At 41.1% G+C, this 15,800-nt stretch overlaps 1 protein-coding gene across 3 annotated transcripts in view; it reads right to left on the bottom strand.

Moving 5' to 3' along the window:
• The window catches only part of peli1 (pellino E3 ubiquitin protein ligase 1), a 70,330-nt gene that overhangs the window by 33,948 nt on the left and 20,582 nt on the right, over nt 1-15,800 (bottom strand). The window contains exon 2 of one of the 3 annotated variants that reach the window (XM_062958887.1): nt 8,513-8,585. The exons of the other annotated variants lie outside the window; for them this stretch is intronic. The gene's annotated coding sequence lies outside the window, so the exon portion shown is untranslated. The remainder of the gene's footprint in view (nt 1-8,512; nt 8,586-15,800) is intronic. 3 annotated transcript variants of the gene reach the window in all.

Here is a 15,800-nt window from a genome sequence, read left to right as displayed (position 1 = left end):
GGCAGCCGGTCACAAACTCCGGCGCCTCCTTCAAGGAGACAGACCCATGTCTCAGTACATAGCCGAGTTCCGCGTGCTGGCCCACAACACCGGCTGGAACGATGTAGCCCTCAGAGGACAATTTCGGGAGGGTCTCAACATTGAAATGCTGGAAGAAATCTCCAAGGTGGATCCTCCCCAGACCCTCGAGGCACTCATTGATCAATGTTTACGGGCTGAAGTCATGATTGCCAACAGGAAACAATGGGTTCGAGGCCAGGGCGGTAGAGCCGGGGCAAAACCCCCCGCTCCCGCCAGTGTTCAGCCACGTCCGGTGTGGAGACCCCCGCCGCCAACCCCATACCCCAGAGGAGGCGAGGAGGTGCCGATGCAGTTGGGCAATGTGCGTCCCAGACTAGATGCCGCCGAGAAGGCCCGTCGTCAACGCTTGAACCTCTGCTGGTACTGCGGGAACGGGGGCCACTTCGCCAGAGAGTGCCCAGCCAAAGGGAAGCCTGCCGCCCGTCTTGCGGCGGCGTCCTCCACGGAGTCGAAGGCGTCTGAGCCGACTGGCACACAGCCGGCGGGGGAAGCCAACGACCGGGTGTAGAGAGGCTCGCCAACCCGGTCAAAAAATCCATCCAAGAGCCGCCAACCGGGGTCCTGTTCCTTCTCGTGGTCACATTATGGTCAGCAAAAAGGGGACCCGTCATGATCCACGCCATGATAGACTCTGGAGCTACCAACAATTTCATCGATAGAGAGTATGCCGACTCTCTGGGATTACAATATCATGATTTCAAGAATGCCCGTGTGGTGCAAGCCATAGACGGCCGTCCCCTCAAGACGGGCCCCGTAAGCCAGTGGTCGGAACCCACCAGGATGTGGATAAGGGAACATATGGAAGAGATTTCCTTCTTTGTTACCGAGGTTCCCCATTTCCCTGTGATTTTGGGAATTCCATGGCTGACACTCCACGACCCTAACATCTCCTGGTCCAACAGAGAACTGCAGTTTGCTTCACCGTACTGCCAAAACCATTGCCTCGTAGCCAAGGTATGCCATGCCACAGACTCCGAGCCCATCATCACCTTGCCAAAGAAGTACTCCGAGTATTGGGATGTATTCAATGAGAAAGAAGCCGAAAAATTACCCCCACATAGACCTTATGACTGTGCCATTGACTTGGTGGAGGGGGCCCCGATCCCGCGAGGGCATCTCTACTCCCTGACTGAACCAGAGCAAGAAGCTCTCAGGGAATTCTTAGAGACAAACCTTCGCAAGGGGTTCATCAGACCCTCTCAATCCCCAGCCGCCTCCCCAGTGATGTTTGTGAAGAAGAAGTCAGGGGAATTACGCTTGGTGGTGGACTACAGAGCATTGAACAATATCACCAAGCGGAACAGCTATCCCCTGCCCTTAATCTCGGATCTACTGGACCGACTTCGAGGAGCCAAGGTCTACACCAAGCTGGATCTTCGGGGGGCTTATAATCTAGTTCGCATCAGAGAAGGGGACGAGTGGAAGACCGCCTTCCAGACTAAATTCGGATTATTCGAGTCCCGAGTTATGAATTTCGGTTTATGCGGAGCTCCCGCAACGTTCCAGCATTTTGTCAACGATATTTTTCAGGACTATCTAGACAGATTCTTGATAATCTACCTGGACGATTTTTTGGTGTTTTCCAGATCACAATCAGAACATGAGAACCACGTCAAAATGGTGTTGCAACGACTGCGGGATCATGGACTTTATGCCAAGCTAGAAAAATGCGCTTTTGATCTACAAGAGGTAGATTTCCTTGGCTACCGCATCTCGCCTCTAGGGCTTTCCATGGATCCAGCCAAAGTTTCAGCAGTATTGGAATGGCGGGCGCCAACTAACAAGAAAGAGGTGCAGCGTTTCTTGGGGTTCGCGAACTACTACCGCAAGTTCATTCCAGATTTTGCCCGCTGGTCCGACCCCATCACTAGCTGCATCCGTGGAAAGCAGCCTTTCCGCTGGACTGATCAAGCAGAGAAAGGGTTCCAGCAACTGAAGAAACTATTCACCTCCCAGCCAATTCTACAGCACCCAAATCCTGGAACCCCTTTTGTGGTGCAAGCGGACGCCTCTGATGTGGCAATTGGGGCTGTACTCTTACAACCGGTGGGAGATCACCTCCACCCCTGTGCCTTTTATTCTCGTCAACTAACCACACCAGAGAGGAATTACACCATTTGGGAAAAAGAACTACTGGCCATAAAGGCAGCCTTTGAAACTTGGAGACATTGGCTAGAAGGGGCCAAATTCCCCATTGAAGTCCACACTGATCATCGTAATCTAGAACATCTAAGAACTGCCCGCAAACTAAATCAGAGGCAGCAACGTTGGGCTTTATTCTTTGAACGTTTCAACTTCCAGATCCATTATGTGACCCCAGCTCAAACCAAGCAAGCAGACGCCCTGTCACGTAAACCGGAATACGCTGCAGGACGCAAGGAGACCTTTGAATCCCAACTGCTACAACCTGAGAACTTTGCCACGCTCACAGTGGGGAACACCAAATCCAGTCCCATTGGTTCAACTTCCCCTACTCCAGGACCCATCTGTGCTCAAGAAATCAGGGCTAGTCAGCAAGCAGATGCCTGGGCGCAGGACCAACTTCGCCAAGGTCTGCATTTTCCCTTTTCGCTTAAAGATGGGCTGCTCTGCTATAGAAATCATGTTTATATCCCACCCGGACCGGGCAGGGAAAAAGCGCTTCGTCTGTGTCATGACTGCAAACCAGCAGGACACTTCGGACTATTTAAAACCATGCATTTGATCCTAAGAGATTTTTGGTGGCCCAAGATCCGCAAGGATGTGGAAAAATATGTCAACACCTGCCCAGTATGCCAGCGCTCCAAGATACGAAGGGAGAAGCCCTCAGGGCTTTTGCACCCCCTTCCTACCCCATCTCGCCCATGGGAAATAATTTCCGCGGATTTCATCACTGACCTACCACCTTCCTGTGGATTCACCACGATCTTAGTGGTGGTGGACCTATTCACCAAGTTAGCCCATTTCATTCCCTGCGAAGGCCTCCCCACGGCCAAAGAAACTGCGGATCTATTTCTTCAGCATGTTTTCAGACTACATGGATTGCCCAAGAGTTTAGTCACAGACCGTGGATCTCAATTCACCTCTCGTTTTTGGAAGGCACTACAAAAACTACTGGGCATAGACTCTCGCTTATCTTCAGCTCATCATCCCCAAACAGATGGGCAAACGGAGCGCACCAATGCCACTTTGGAGCAGTATCTTCGCTGTTATGTAAACTACCAACAGGACAATTGGGCTTCTCTGTTACCACTGTCTGAGTTTGCCTACAATAATGGAGTTCAAGCTTCTACAAAAGAAACGCCGTTCTTTGCAAACTACGGTTTCCATCCACGTTTCTTTCCCCCTGTCATTGAAACTTCAGAAGTTCCCGCAGCAGAGGATTGGCTGCAGGAACTCACAGCGGTGCAACAACTTTTGCTCCAGCAACTGGACCAAGCCAAGGAGGACTATAAACGCCACGCTGACAAACACCGCCAGCCGGGCCCCGAAATCAAGGTAGGAGATCGGGTTTTTCTGTCCACTCGCTTCCTGCCCTCCCACCGCCCTTGCCGGAAGTTAGATGCCCGTTTCATTGGCCCCTATCCAGTGGTGGCGCAATTAAACCCCGTGACTTTCAAACTCCAACTTCCGCGTTCAATGCGCATTCACCCAGTGTTTCACCGTTCCCTGCTCCTTCCGGCGGATGGTGTGCGTCCTGATACAGACCAACCGGCCCCCCCTCCTGTTTTGATGAATGGGGAGGAGGAGTTCGAGGTTGAGGACATTTTGGATTCTCGCTTTCATCGCCGCCGCCTACAATATCTCATTGACTGGGTGGGTTTTGGGCCTGAGGAACGCTCTTGGGAAGACGCCTCCACAGTCCATGCTCCTGATCTAACCCGTCGCTTCCATCTGACCTATCCCACCAAACCGCGACCTCGCGCCTCGGGGAGAGGACCCCAGTTTGGGAGGGGCCCTGAGGAGGGGGATAGTGTGATGAACCATGGGCCTTGTAGTCCTGCTCAGGACATTGTAATCCCTGATGAAGATGAAAACTTGGGTTTTTTACCTTCCCAGTCTGAACTGGATTCCTCTCAGCCAGATCCTTCCCAGGCAGATCTGGAAACCTTGCACCTGCAAGAAAGTTGTGCCCCAGAAGTATGTCAAACAACCCCAGAGCCTACTTCTCCCGTGTTCTTGCGCCGGGAGTTTTGTAAACAACAGAGAAGTTTGGATTCAGCTTCGCGCAGGAGTGCGAGGATAGCAGCTAAGAATGTTGCCAATTAACATTGGTTCTCGTGAGAATCTTTAAGGAGTTTAACATCTGGTCTCAGAGTTTAGCTTTCGTTTCGGATTCCCAGAGAACCGCTTTGGTGAGAAAGTTGGACTCTATATAGGTGTTTTGCCCGCGTAGCAACTTCGCGGAGTCAATTCGTCAGCCTACGGAGCGAGTTGTGTCTGGACAGCGCGCTCCGATTCAAGCCTCGCTTCAGCTCAAGCCTTGCCTTGCTATCCAGCCTTCGCCTTGCTTCCCAGCCTTTGTTTACCTACGGACTTTGCCTTGTTTCCCAGGACTAATCCTTGCCTTGTTTCACGGATTTTACCAAGTTATTCCACGGACCTTGTTCTTGTTCTTAGTTACCTTGTTCCACGTTCAAGCCTTGTTTCAAGTATCAAGTTATTTCCTAGCCACGCTCAAGTTTTATGGACTAAGGACCTTGTCATCTCCCCTCACTTTGCTTGGCAAAGTGAGTGTTTCGGTTATTGGATTACAACTTTGGACCTTAATATTTCTTATTGGACATTGCTTTTTTGGACTAATTCTGACCTTTCCTGAAGGGTCTAATTCTGGACTATTTTCTATACTTGTTTTTATTAACTTTATATATTCCTTCAATAAAGATATTAGTTAGATTCTGGCCTCTGTGTATGGTTATTGGTGCCTCTGCCGCCTGGGTCGTGACAAATAATAACTTCATTTGGATCCCACCCTATCTCCCCATGGGGACTCAGGCCGGCTTCCAACATAGTAACAGGCAAACATTCAATGCTTATATAAACAATGTAGAGCTAGATATAGATCTATAATTATAGATACTAATTTCACATATGCATTTCCCTGAAATGTTTGCAAATCCCCTCTCAGATATGCTAACAAGCACGGCAACTACTAGCTTGGGAGGGTAGGCAGTAATTTCTTTGAAATACTCATTTTAGACCTGCTAACTAAAGAAATCCTCCAAAACGGGGGAGGGGGAAGATATCAAATTAAACCTATGTTACTTTAATTTCCCTCCTTATTGAAAAAAAATTACATCTTGAAGGAGATAAAAACCTGTATCTGTTAGGAAAGCTAGAATATAGATTAAGCATACCAGAAGTGTTTCAGATTTTAGATTTCTTCCGATTTTGGAATATCTGTATTTGTATACACATATACAATGAGATATTTTGACGATAAGACCTAAGTCTAAACAAAAAAATCATTTACTTTTCATATACACATTCTATATACACATCCTGAAGGTAATTTTATTCACAACATTTTTAGTAATTGTGTGCATGAAACAAAGGTTCTATGCATCAAACTGTCAGAAAGCAAAGGTGACACTGACCATCTCAGTCACCTATGTGGATAGTATCGGATTTTGAAGTATTTTGAAGGATTCTGGATAAGGAATGCTCAAGCTGTATTCAGAATTCCATAGATGAAGTACCTTCCAGATGTTGTTGAATTACAGTGCCTATATGGTTTGGGACTGCAATATCAGAAGGAGCACCACTCTCCATATTTATGTGCCCCAGAACCGATATCTGCTGGAGGGGTGGTCTTCTGTGTCCCCCTAGTTGGAATGATGGGATCCCTAGCTGGAATGATGCCTTCTTTGATGTGGTGCCCTGTTTGAAATACTCTCCCCTTGGAGGTACAACCAATTTCAATAAAATTTGACACGATTCCTACCCATCTCATTGATAGGTTGCAATGAACACACAGCAGGCTGGCAGCTTGTCTATCCCTTTAACCTCCAGTGCAGATGTTTGCTTCATTTGTGATAAAGTTTTGCAATGAATTGCTTGAAACAAATCTGCCTTTCTGACAGTGAAGACTCCTTCAACCTATTATTATTCATGATTAATCCTATTATAAACACTATACTATTATTTTCTAACTTTTTTCTTTCTCTGATAGCATAGGCTTAACCAATATCATTGGAAACAAAACATATAATTTGTAGAGATTCATGAGATACTGGTTTCACAGGTTTTGCTGCTACATCGGTATGGTTAAAAAAACATACCACTATATGAACAATGCGGCTTGCCATCTGTAACAAGGTGGCTGGAGGATAATAGGAAATGAAGGTTCAAATCTCTAAATAGCTGGGAAGTTTAGTAGGCATTTTGCTGAACTTTTGCCCTATATATCATACGTAATTCAATGACCAGTAAGTACTTCACATTATTAGCTATGATGCAATCCCTCTGTCGCCATTGCTGCTCCCACTTTTCCAGGGCCTACCTAAGGCTCATTTTGATTTAGGAATGAGAAGAAATTACTTCTAAACTTGTAAACTGTATTCAGATCAATACATTCTAAGTTAAATTCTAAGTTAAATAGGCACACACACCTAATTTGTACAGCACAATAAACTTGACTTATATTGTATCAGGAGAATGGTTTTAATATGTGGTTTGTCTTTGGATTACCCAATTGACCATGTGGAAAGCACAATAAACAAACTGCAGTGCAGTGAGAACAAACATACAGCATGTATCAGAAGACTAAGACATATTTTTATAAATATTTATGCTAGAATAATACTAATACTAATACTAATAATAGATTATTCTAACATCTGAATGAACACCATGTTGGGTTTTCATAGTGTCTCTGATAGAAAATCTACTCAATATGTGATGGCTGAATAAATTATAACCTGTAGGTTCTCTATTCACACTATTGAATGGTTTCCTCCCCTCTTTTTCCCAAGCTGGCTTAATCATCATTGGAATATTCAAACAGTGAAGAGAAATCAGTACATAGGAAGGCATTACATGGGGGCTTCACAATTCAGAGGCTTCCCTTCTGTCGTCCTCCAAACAGAAATATGTGGCAGAATTTCATTTTTAACTTGGGGGCTTCTGAAAATAACGCATGGGGAGATAGTCATAGTTATATCTGAATGAAATTGAAGTCACACAATGAAAAAATGAAGCAGTTACCGCCAAATGTATGACCAGATTGGAAAAAACTAGAGAAATTGGGAGGTCTAAAAAGCAAATTGAATGAAAGCACAAACTTGGTGCACAATCTTACTAATCCAATATTTTCTTTACACGTCATCTAACTGAAATAATATAATACGCTTCTCTTGTTCACCTCTACCTCTCTCCCTTTCAAGTTTGTTTTTGTTAGTAAGCCCACTGGGAAACAAACATGTCAAATCTGATTTTTAAATAGAACATAATAATGTTATTTTGATTATGTTGGTATTTCACATGCCAACAGCATATTATTAATCCATCTCTTAAGTTTACATGACTTATTATACATATAGAAATATTAAAGAACTACAACAATTGAATATTTTATGAATGAAGGAGTCTAAAGCTGAAATCCTTTGCTTGCTCACTTGGGAGTATATTTAATTGAATTCATTGAACCGACAGGTAAATTAATCTACCTAAAAAGATTCTGCAGGAATTAAAAACTTGTCTTGTTTTCTTTGAAATTTTGGCAAATGTACAACCAGCAGCTGCTTTATGTTATGAAGATAATTTGATATGAAAATTAGGAAGTTCAGTCCCTTCATTATACTCTTGGACTTTCTAAATAAGTCTTGCTGATTCTTTTGTTTTATTTTATTTTATGTTTTGTTTTGTTTTTTTGTAATGGCAGAAAAAGTTAACATGCTGTTAGTTGGCTACTGATATGTACTGTGTCATTCTGGACATTCCTCTTAACCTAATTTTTGTCTCTCTGTAACCATAAATAGATTGAAGATTCCAAATTCCAGGCATTCTTCTTAAACAATATTATGCAACTTTACATACAGGACATGAATAAATGTTTCTGCAAAAAAGTCTGTGAACTTGCTAAGCAAATAAAGAAATTTCCCTCAAGTTTTCGTTCTTCGGCATTATTTTTTTTCTTAAATGGCCAACTGAATATGTTTCCTGGATTTGAACATTTTAATTTAGCTTTAAGAAGAGGGAGTGAATGGATTGAGAATTAGCTGTTTGAGGATATTACCTCAACAAAGGTAACATTATTTCATCTGGGCTATAATTGGCAAGTTTTACCTATATGGTATCTAAATGTTTTTTTCAGGTTTAACAGTACATGTATCTATTGAGAAATTCAATGTTCTCTGCCTGATAAATGTTCAGTTAGTTTTGCACAGGACAAGACAATCAGGGTCTTATTAAGGTAACTTCACTAATGTAAATGGCATTGAAATTTTATTACCAATCTTTTATGGTCCTTTGTCACACATCTCCCCAAAGTGAAGGAGTGGTTTTTGCTTGCACTGAGATTCCTCCTGTACAAATGAAATGCAACAGAAACATCTCTTTAAAATATGTAGCGGTGTGACTCTAACAGCATCACTTTACTTCTCCTATATGATTTTAAAAATCTGCTTTTTCCTGATGAAGCAGCCAGTGCAATATAGATTTTGTGCATTTCAGTTAGCCAATAAATGTATCATGGATTTTGTATTTTGCTGGCTAACCAACATTACTACCCTTGAATATGTTTAATTATTAATGGGCTCTTTCTCCACAGTTTACTTGAGACAAGACTGTGAGCAATTACAATCAAACCAGAAGCTGGAACAAAAAAAAACTTTAAAAGGTGCCACAATATCAGGTAACTGTTTATCTGCAGCCCTTAAAATTATTTAAGACCTCTGGAATTTCATCCAACATTTTTTCTCCTTTTTTGGGTCATCACTTACAATTGCACTTTGATGATAATATACGGCCATAAACAGGAACGCTTGTCAAATCTAAAATCAGTCAACAACAAAAAGGAAGATGGATGCAAGGCAGTTTTAACTGTAGAGATGTCCTGTTCTACCTGCCTTGACCTCCTTACCCAAAGAGGGTTAAACAGTCTTTAAACCTTTGATTTTTCAAACAACCTACAAGAAACATATAGCACAAGTGATCCTAAAATGTGCACAGACTCTCAACCTCCTTAACTCTTTTCACACTTTTGCCTCCCATATTTTCAGTATCCTTACTGCAAAATTATCTTAGCAACTGCTTGGGAGGAAAACACTTAATCACTACTTCAAGGCTACATCAGCACTGAAACTCCACTCATTCCTAAGGCCTGACGAAAGGGGCATAAGTTTCTGGTCCTAGTCTGAAACAGCTTGTATAACATGGAGAACAGTAGAGAGAAAGGTGATATAACTTCTCAGTTGAGCATACTAGTTAAATTACTATGTCAACATTTGGCACACACAGTCTATATGCAGAGCCAATGTGGTATAGTGGTTTAAATGTTGAGGTATGCTCTGGAGACCAGGGTTTGAATTTGCACTCAACCATGGAAACCTTAGACAAATTACACTCTCCCAGCCTCAGGACAAGGTAATGGCAAACCACCTCTGAACTAATCTTGCCAAAAAAGCCTATGTATAAGAGAGCTTATGACCTGCTATAGGCAGCCAATGAACTATATATAGAAGAAATAAACACTCAACAAAATATGCTAATAGTTCAAGCTAGTCCTTATATTAGAAATGGCATAGCAAAGACACATGCATTCATCTTCAAAAATACATCTATTGAAAAGAGCTTTCTTTTTGTTACTGAAGGTCTCTATTTTTAATTGAACAAAACAAGGTTAATCATTGGATCTGTCCTACCCACATTCCTTCCCAACATTAGTCTCCCTCCATATTTTCAGCATGCAGGCCATTCATAACTGCATACACACAACAATACTTAAGAGTGTTCAACTAATCTAGTTAAAACTGTAAACAGTTCCAGTAAAGTTCTTTAATTATTCAGACTGCATCCTTCATACTGAAAGCTATTTTATTCTTCATGATACACTCTTGATCCTGGACTACTGAGATCATATACTAAGTACAGAGCTAGCATCGCTTCATTTCTAGACCTCATGGACTATGTTTGTATGTGTTTGAAGAAGATTTGCTTGTACTTTTAATTGGGCAAAGAAGATTATTTGGTCCTACAAAGAATTTTTAAGTTGAGGAGAACTCAGTCTTGGCAAACTGTGGTTTAACAAACCAGGAAAGCGTCTACAAAGACAAATATATGAAGAAGAGCAAACGGTGTGTGTGAATACCCTGTTTCCCTGAAAATAAGACATCCCCAAAAAATAAGACCTAGTAGAAGTTTTGCTGAATTGCTAAATATAAGGCCTCCCCCGAAAGTAAGACCTAGCAACGTTTTTGTTTGGAAGCATGCCCAGCGCCTGCCAAACAGAACACCAGAGCATGCAGGATTGGTAAATGTACATACCAGTTGTACATGGAAATAATGGTAGTAACAAGAAATTCTTGATAGAATTCAGAGTTTGTCTGGTTATGTTGGTTTGTGATGACAACTACTGTACAGTATATAATAAATGTTCTTTTTTGTTCAACAATACATGTGAATTCTTCTTCATGGAAAAATAAGGCATCCCCTGAAAATAAGACCTAGCACATCTTTGGGAGCAAAAATTAATATAAGACACTGTCTTATTTTCGGGGAAACATGGTAGATGCACATATCTTTTTCAAGTCATGTTTGAAGAATATAGTAATCAAATGAAGCCATTCTATAGAGGTAGGCAACTCTGTTGGCTCAGGATGCACATATAATTTTCTGTCTGGGGAACCACATGGATTCCCAACCCTCAAAGAGCTTTTTAAGTTTAGAAAAAGTTTTTAAGTCTAGTTTTCTAAACCATTTTAAAAACTCAAACAGTGCATGAGATCCCTGTGATCAATTTAAATGGTGAATTGCTATTACTAGTTACTTCCAGGAAAGGCAAATCTCCGTATTTTCCAAATAGACAGTAGTCAGGTGGAAGTACGAGAGTGAAGAAATAGCCTTGAGGGTCACGTGCAACCTCGGGGTCATATTTTTCCCACCTTATCCTAAAGAGAACAGTTCAAATGTGTTGTATTTTAGTTACAAGATGAAGTTCCACAATTATTAAAGAATGAGTAATTCCATCGGTATGGTGAATGGGCACAAATTGTGAAATTAATTATCTTATTAGTTAAATATATTTCCAGAATTGGCATTATAGAGGTCAGCTATGCTATCCTGAGTTTTAATCTCCCTTTGTTTGTTATGTTAGGAGACAGTTAAAACCTAATTTATGTATTCTAGGACTTTCAAATAATTGGAATGTAAGGAACAATAAAGCCATTCTGTGTACGTCTTTCTTGTGCTAACTTGGAGGCATTTGACATTTATGACCCCAAATTAGATAGGAGGTGACATACAGAAATAAAAACTGGTAAAAACATTCTTCAAAAAGCAGATCAAACCAAAGTATTGATATAGAAACATGTCAGCAGATGACAGACCACAAAGCCAAGCTTACAGTCTTAGAAGCACAAATCAGATCTAAGAATGTTGCTCATTCTGTCTTTCCACACTGCTTCCTATTGTGACCAATTCACATGTTATCATAGATATAAACTCTGGCATGGTAGTGACGCCACACAGCTCTCAAGGATGGGAAACATTAACCACTGTGGCAAATCCTACCACACAGTAGCTATGCAAGGCATTAAGCAAGGAGGCTGTCCGTAGGACAGGCCAATGCTGAGGTGCAAACTGCAAATCCCCACATGGAACCATGTGCCATATCATGTTGCTTGGCTCCTACAGAATGGTTTATTTATTATCTAATATTATCTAATATCATTCATGTTCATGATATTATACAATTACTAAGTTTAACAGGTTTGAAAACTTGTTTTCTGTTGCTCTACAGAAAAGCATCCAAACTGCAGGAAAAGAGATTCCACCTGATTATTAGGAAAAACTGTGCCTACAGTGGAATATGCTGCCTTGGAGTGCACTGGAGTCTCTTTCTCTGGAGATTTTTAAAGAGATATTATATGGCCATCTGTCAGGAGTGCTTTGGGTGTTCATGTCAGAGGGTTGGACAGATAGAGACTTTGAGCAGTGGATTATGAAAAAGGTGAAAAAACATGGAATTTAATGTTTGAGATGTTCATAATATGGTCTTGATTTTGACAAGAAAGCTGAAGAATAACATGCAATTAAAAGAGAAACCATCAAATAACAAAATAGTAGATTAAGTGATTCACCGAGATGTTTAGCCATTCTCAAGTGACCCACAAAAAGCTATGAGAACCAATATAAAGGCTTTACAGAGGAATTAAGAAGCTCAATACGTCTGATCAAAGCAAGCAGGTAAATTCACGGAACCCTCTGAGAAGTAAAGAAGTCAGGAAAAGACAGGAAACATGCTGCCAATCCAAGTATCTTTCTATCATTCTCAACTACAACACCCATAGCAAATTAACTTTGTTATTCTATTTAATATTTTAACCAATGAAAAAGCAAACTTCAAAGTTGGTGTATACACTGATCTCAAAAAATCTTTTATCCAGGAACCAAAGAATTTTCATTTCATACTTTACTTATTTAAAATCGCACCACACATATACATGCTGTAAAAAGAGGCATCTTCTTAATTGTTTAAAAAGTTCAACTGGGAAAGAGCCACTTCTTAATGGGAATTATCACCACCCACCAATCAATCCTACCCAGCCCTAACTCCTATTCCTCAACTTCACAGCAAAGTAATACTGACCTGGCCATTCAGATTACAGTAGAGTCTCACTTATCCAAGCTAAATGGGCCGGCAGAAGCTTGGGTAAGCGAATATCTTGGATAATAAGGAGGGATTAAGGAAAAGCCTATTAAACATCAAATTAGGTTATGATTTTACAAATTAAGCGCCAAAACATCATGTTATACAACAAATTTGACAGAAAAAGTAGTTCAATACGCAGTAATGTTATGTTGTAATCACTGTATTTACGAATTTAGCACCAAAATATCACAATATCGCAAACATTGACTTAAAAAATGGCTTGGATAACCCAGAAGCTTGGATAAGCGAGGCTTGGATAAGTGAGGCTCTACTGTATCTGTAACACAACACTGTTACTGTATTTTGAAACAGACTAACACCCAAAGTACTGCAATGCAAACAACATCAAAAATCAAAAAAAGATTACAGCACCTATGAGGTAAGTAGGGATTTTTGGCCATATAGATGCCTTCTAAGTTCTACAGAAAGCTTGGCCATCTTTTCAAAGCAGTAAGGTCTCTCTATGTAGACTGGATGACAGAAGTGAGCACTATATTTTTCTTTCTTCACTAGCTTAGTGGTTTGGCAGATTGCAGATACAATTAAGGTAAAGATATAAGAAATCAGGATCAAAATTAAAGTAGTTATGTTCCAGATTCTGCTATCATTAGAGTAGGTCACATAGTTATTTTTCACAAGTATCCATCCATACAATAAACCTAAGTGATAAAGTATGTAGGGAAATGTTCTAAAATTATCTGCCTTTTGTGTGTGCCAGTAACTGCATGTATCTGAAAGCACACCTCTGAACCTTGTCCCAACCATGCCAGTAGCAAATGCCAAACAGCATTTCATGTGTTTCACATCACATGCAATTTATTCCAAAACATAAACTGTTGTTGTTCTTAGCAACCAACTTGCAGGCTTCAATGTTATGGTTTCAGCATGAAACTAGGGCAAGTTAGGCAACACTGACCCTCAGTATTACCAAGATGGAATTCTATCTTTTGAGAAACACTATTCTGAAAAAGTTTATGAAAGGAGAAAAATAAATCTATGACTAACTTTATTATTAGTCTTGGCTAATCAGCCTCGATGTTCTTATTCCAGTGCCAGTCCTATTCATTGTAAAGTGATATTACTAATAAGATATGTGATCAGATCTTTGCATAGCTCCCTTGGAACATGCTTTATTATTTTTTAAAGCATGGTGCAGTGGTCTGACTATTGAGCATCCCACTGGTGACTTGGGCCTGTCACCGAGAGGAAATCAAAAGCAAACCCACACTGAACTTATGGTGTTTGGATTGCCATAAGTGAGAAACTACTTGAAAGCACACTCAACAATAAAAATATCTATCAGTCCATCCATAATTATAGCTATAGCTTGACTTTCTCATAAACTGGTCATATACAAAAAGAAAAATACAGTGTTCCCTCACTTATTGCTGAGGTTAGGTTCCAGGACCACCTGCAATAAGTGAAAATCCATGAAGTAGGGACGCTATACATTTATACATTATTTTAGTAGTTATACACTATTTTAAGTCTTTATCAACCAATCGTGTGTTGATAAATCGCCTCCTTCTCCTCCCGTTGCCGCTTGGGCTCCTTTTCTCTTCCTTTGGCTTCTCCTTCCTTAGGCTGTAAATTGTAATTTTTTATTATTTATAATAGTCTTTTAGAGTTTATTGAAAAACCGCAAAACAGCGAATCTGCAAAAAGCGAACCGCGAAGTAGTGAGGGAGCACTGTAACCCAATAAAACACATATAAAACATACAAAATTAAGTTCAAAATAGTATTTGTTAACAACATTAAAACCAATTTAAATCCTTTTTTAAAACAAGTATTAAAAACAGTACACCACCCTGGTTTCATCAAGGTGGATGAGGTACATAAAGCCTTTCACAGGCCAGGGCCAACACATATTCAATGTGTTGGGAAACATATGGGAGGAGCCTGTCAGCACGGCCTCATGAAGCCCATACAGACTTTTTTTCAGCACATGAGGAAGGCTGTTTGAACCATCTCCCTTTTCTTAAGTTTCTGATCAAATATACTTGCCTATATATAAACAGTAGAGATGTGTACAAAAATGTTCCTTCGTGCTATTGTTTCGTTTCGCCCGTTTGTCTACACAAAATGAATGAAGACATGTTTGAAGGAAACTAGAGGCGACATGAAAATGAAAGCCGCAGAGTCATTGTGCTTGCTTTTGTTTTCCTTTCCTTTCAGCCCCATAACAATAAGCAGATACTGAGAGAGGGCTGCTTTCCCATTACACCCGATGTGTACCGATGGGATATAATAATAATATTTACATTAATATTAAGAACAACAGTTATTCTGCCACCCTAAGCTGAGTCTGGGAGAGGAGTGCCTCCCCATGACAGCCGATGTGTGCCACTGGGTTTTAATAATAATAATAATATTAATAACAATAGTACCCAAATGTTTTAAAAGTTGGTGAGCGGGTTCGAAATGCCCTCCGTGTGTGGTGATTTAGAATCATAGAATCATAGAATAGTAGAATTGGAAGAGACCTCATGAGCCACTCAGTCCTACCCCCGCTAAGAAGCAGGAAATCGCATTCAAAGCACCCCCGACAGATGGCCATCCAGCCTCTGCTTAAAAGCCTCCAAAGAAGGAGCCTCCACCACAGCCCGGGGGAGAGGGTTCCACTGTCGAACAGCTCTCACAGTGAGGAAGTTCTTCCTGATGTTCAGGTGGAATCTCCTTTCCTGTAGTTTGAAGCCATTGTTCCGTGTCCTAGTCTGCAGGGCAGCAGAAAACAAGCTTGCTCCCTCCTCCCTATGACTTCCCCTCACATATTTGTACATGGCTATCATGTCTCCTTTCAGCCTTCTCTTCTGCAGGCTAAACATGCCCAGCTCTTTAAGCCGTTCCTCATAGGGCTTGTTCTCCAG

Source organism: Anolis carolinensis, chromosome 1 (assembly GCF_035594765.1).
Source record: "Anolis carolinensis isolate JA03-04 chromosome 1, rAnoCar3.1.pri, whole genome shotgun sequence".
NCBI lineage: Eukaryota > Metazoa > Chordata > Lepidosauria > Squamata > Dactyloidae > Anolis > Anolis carolinensis.
Note: the sequence above shows the minus strand (reverse complement) of the source record. Positions and strands in the feature narration are given on the sequence as shown.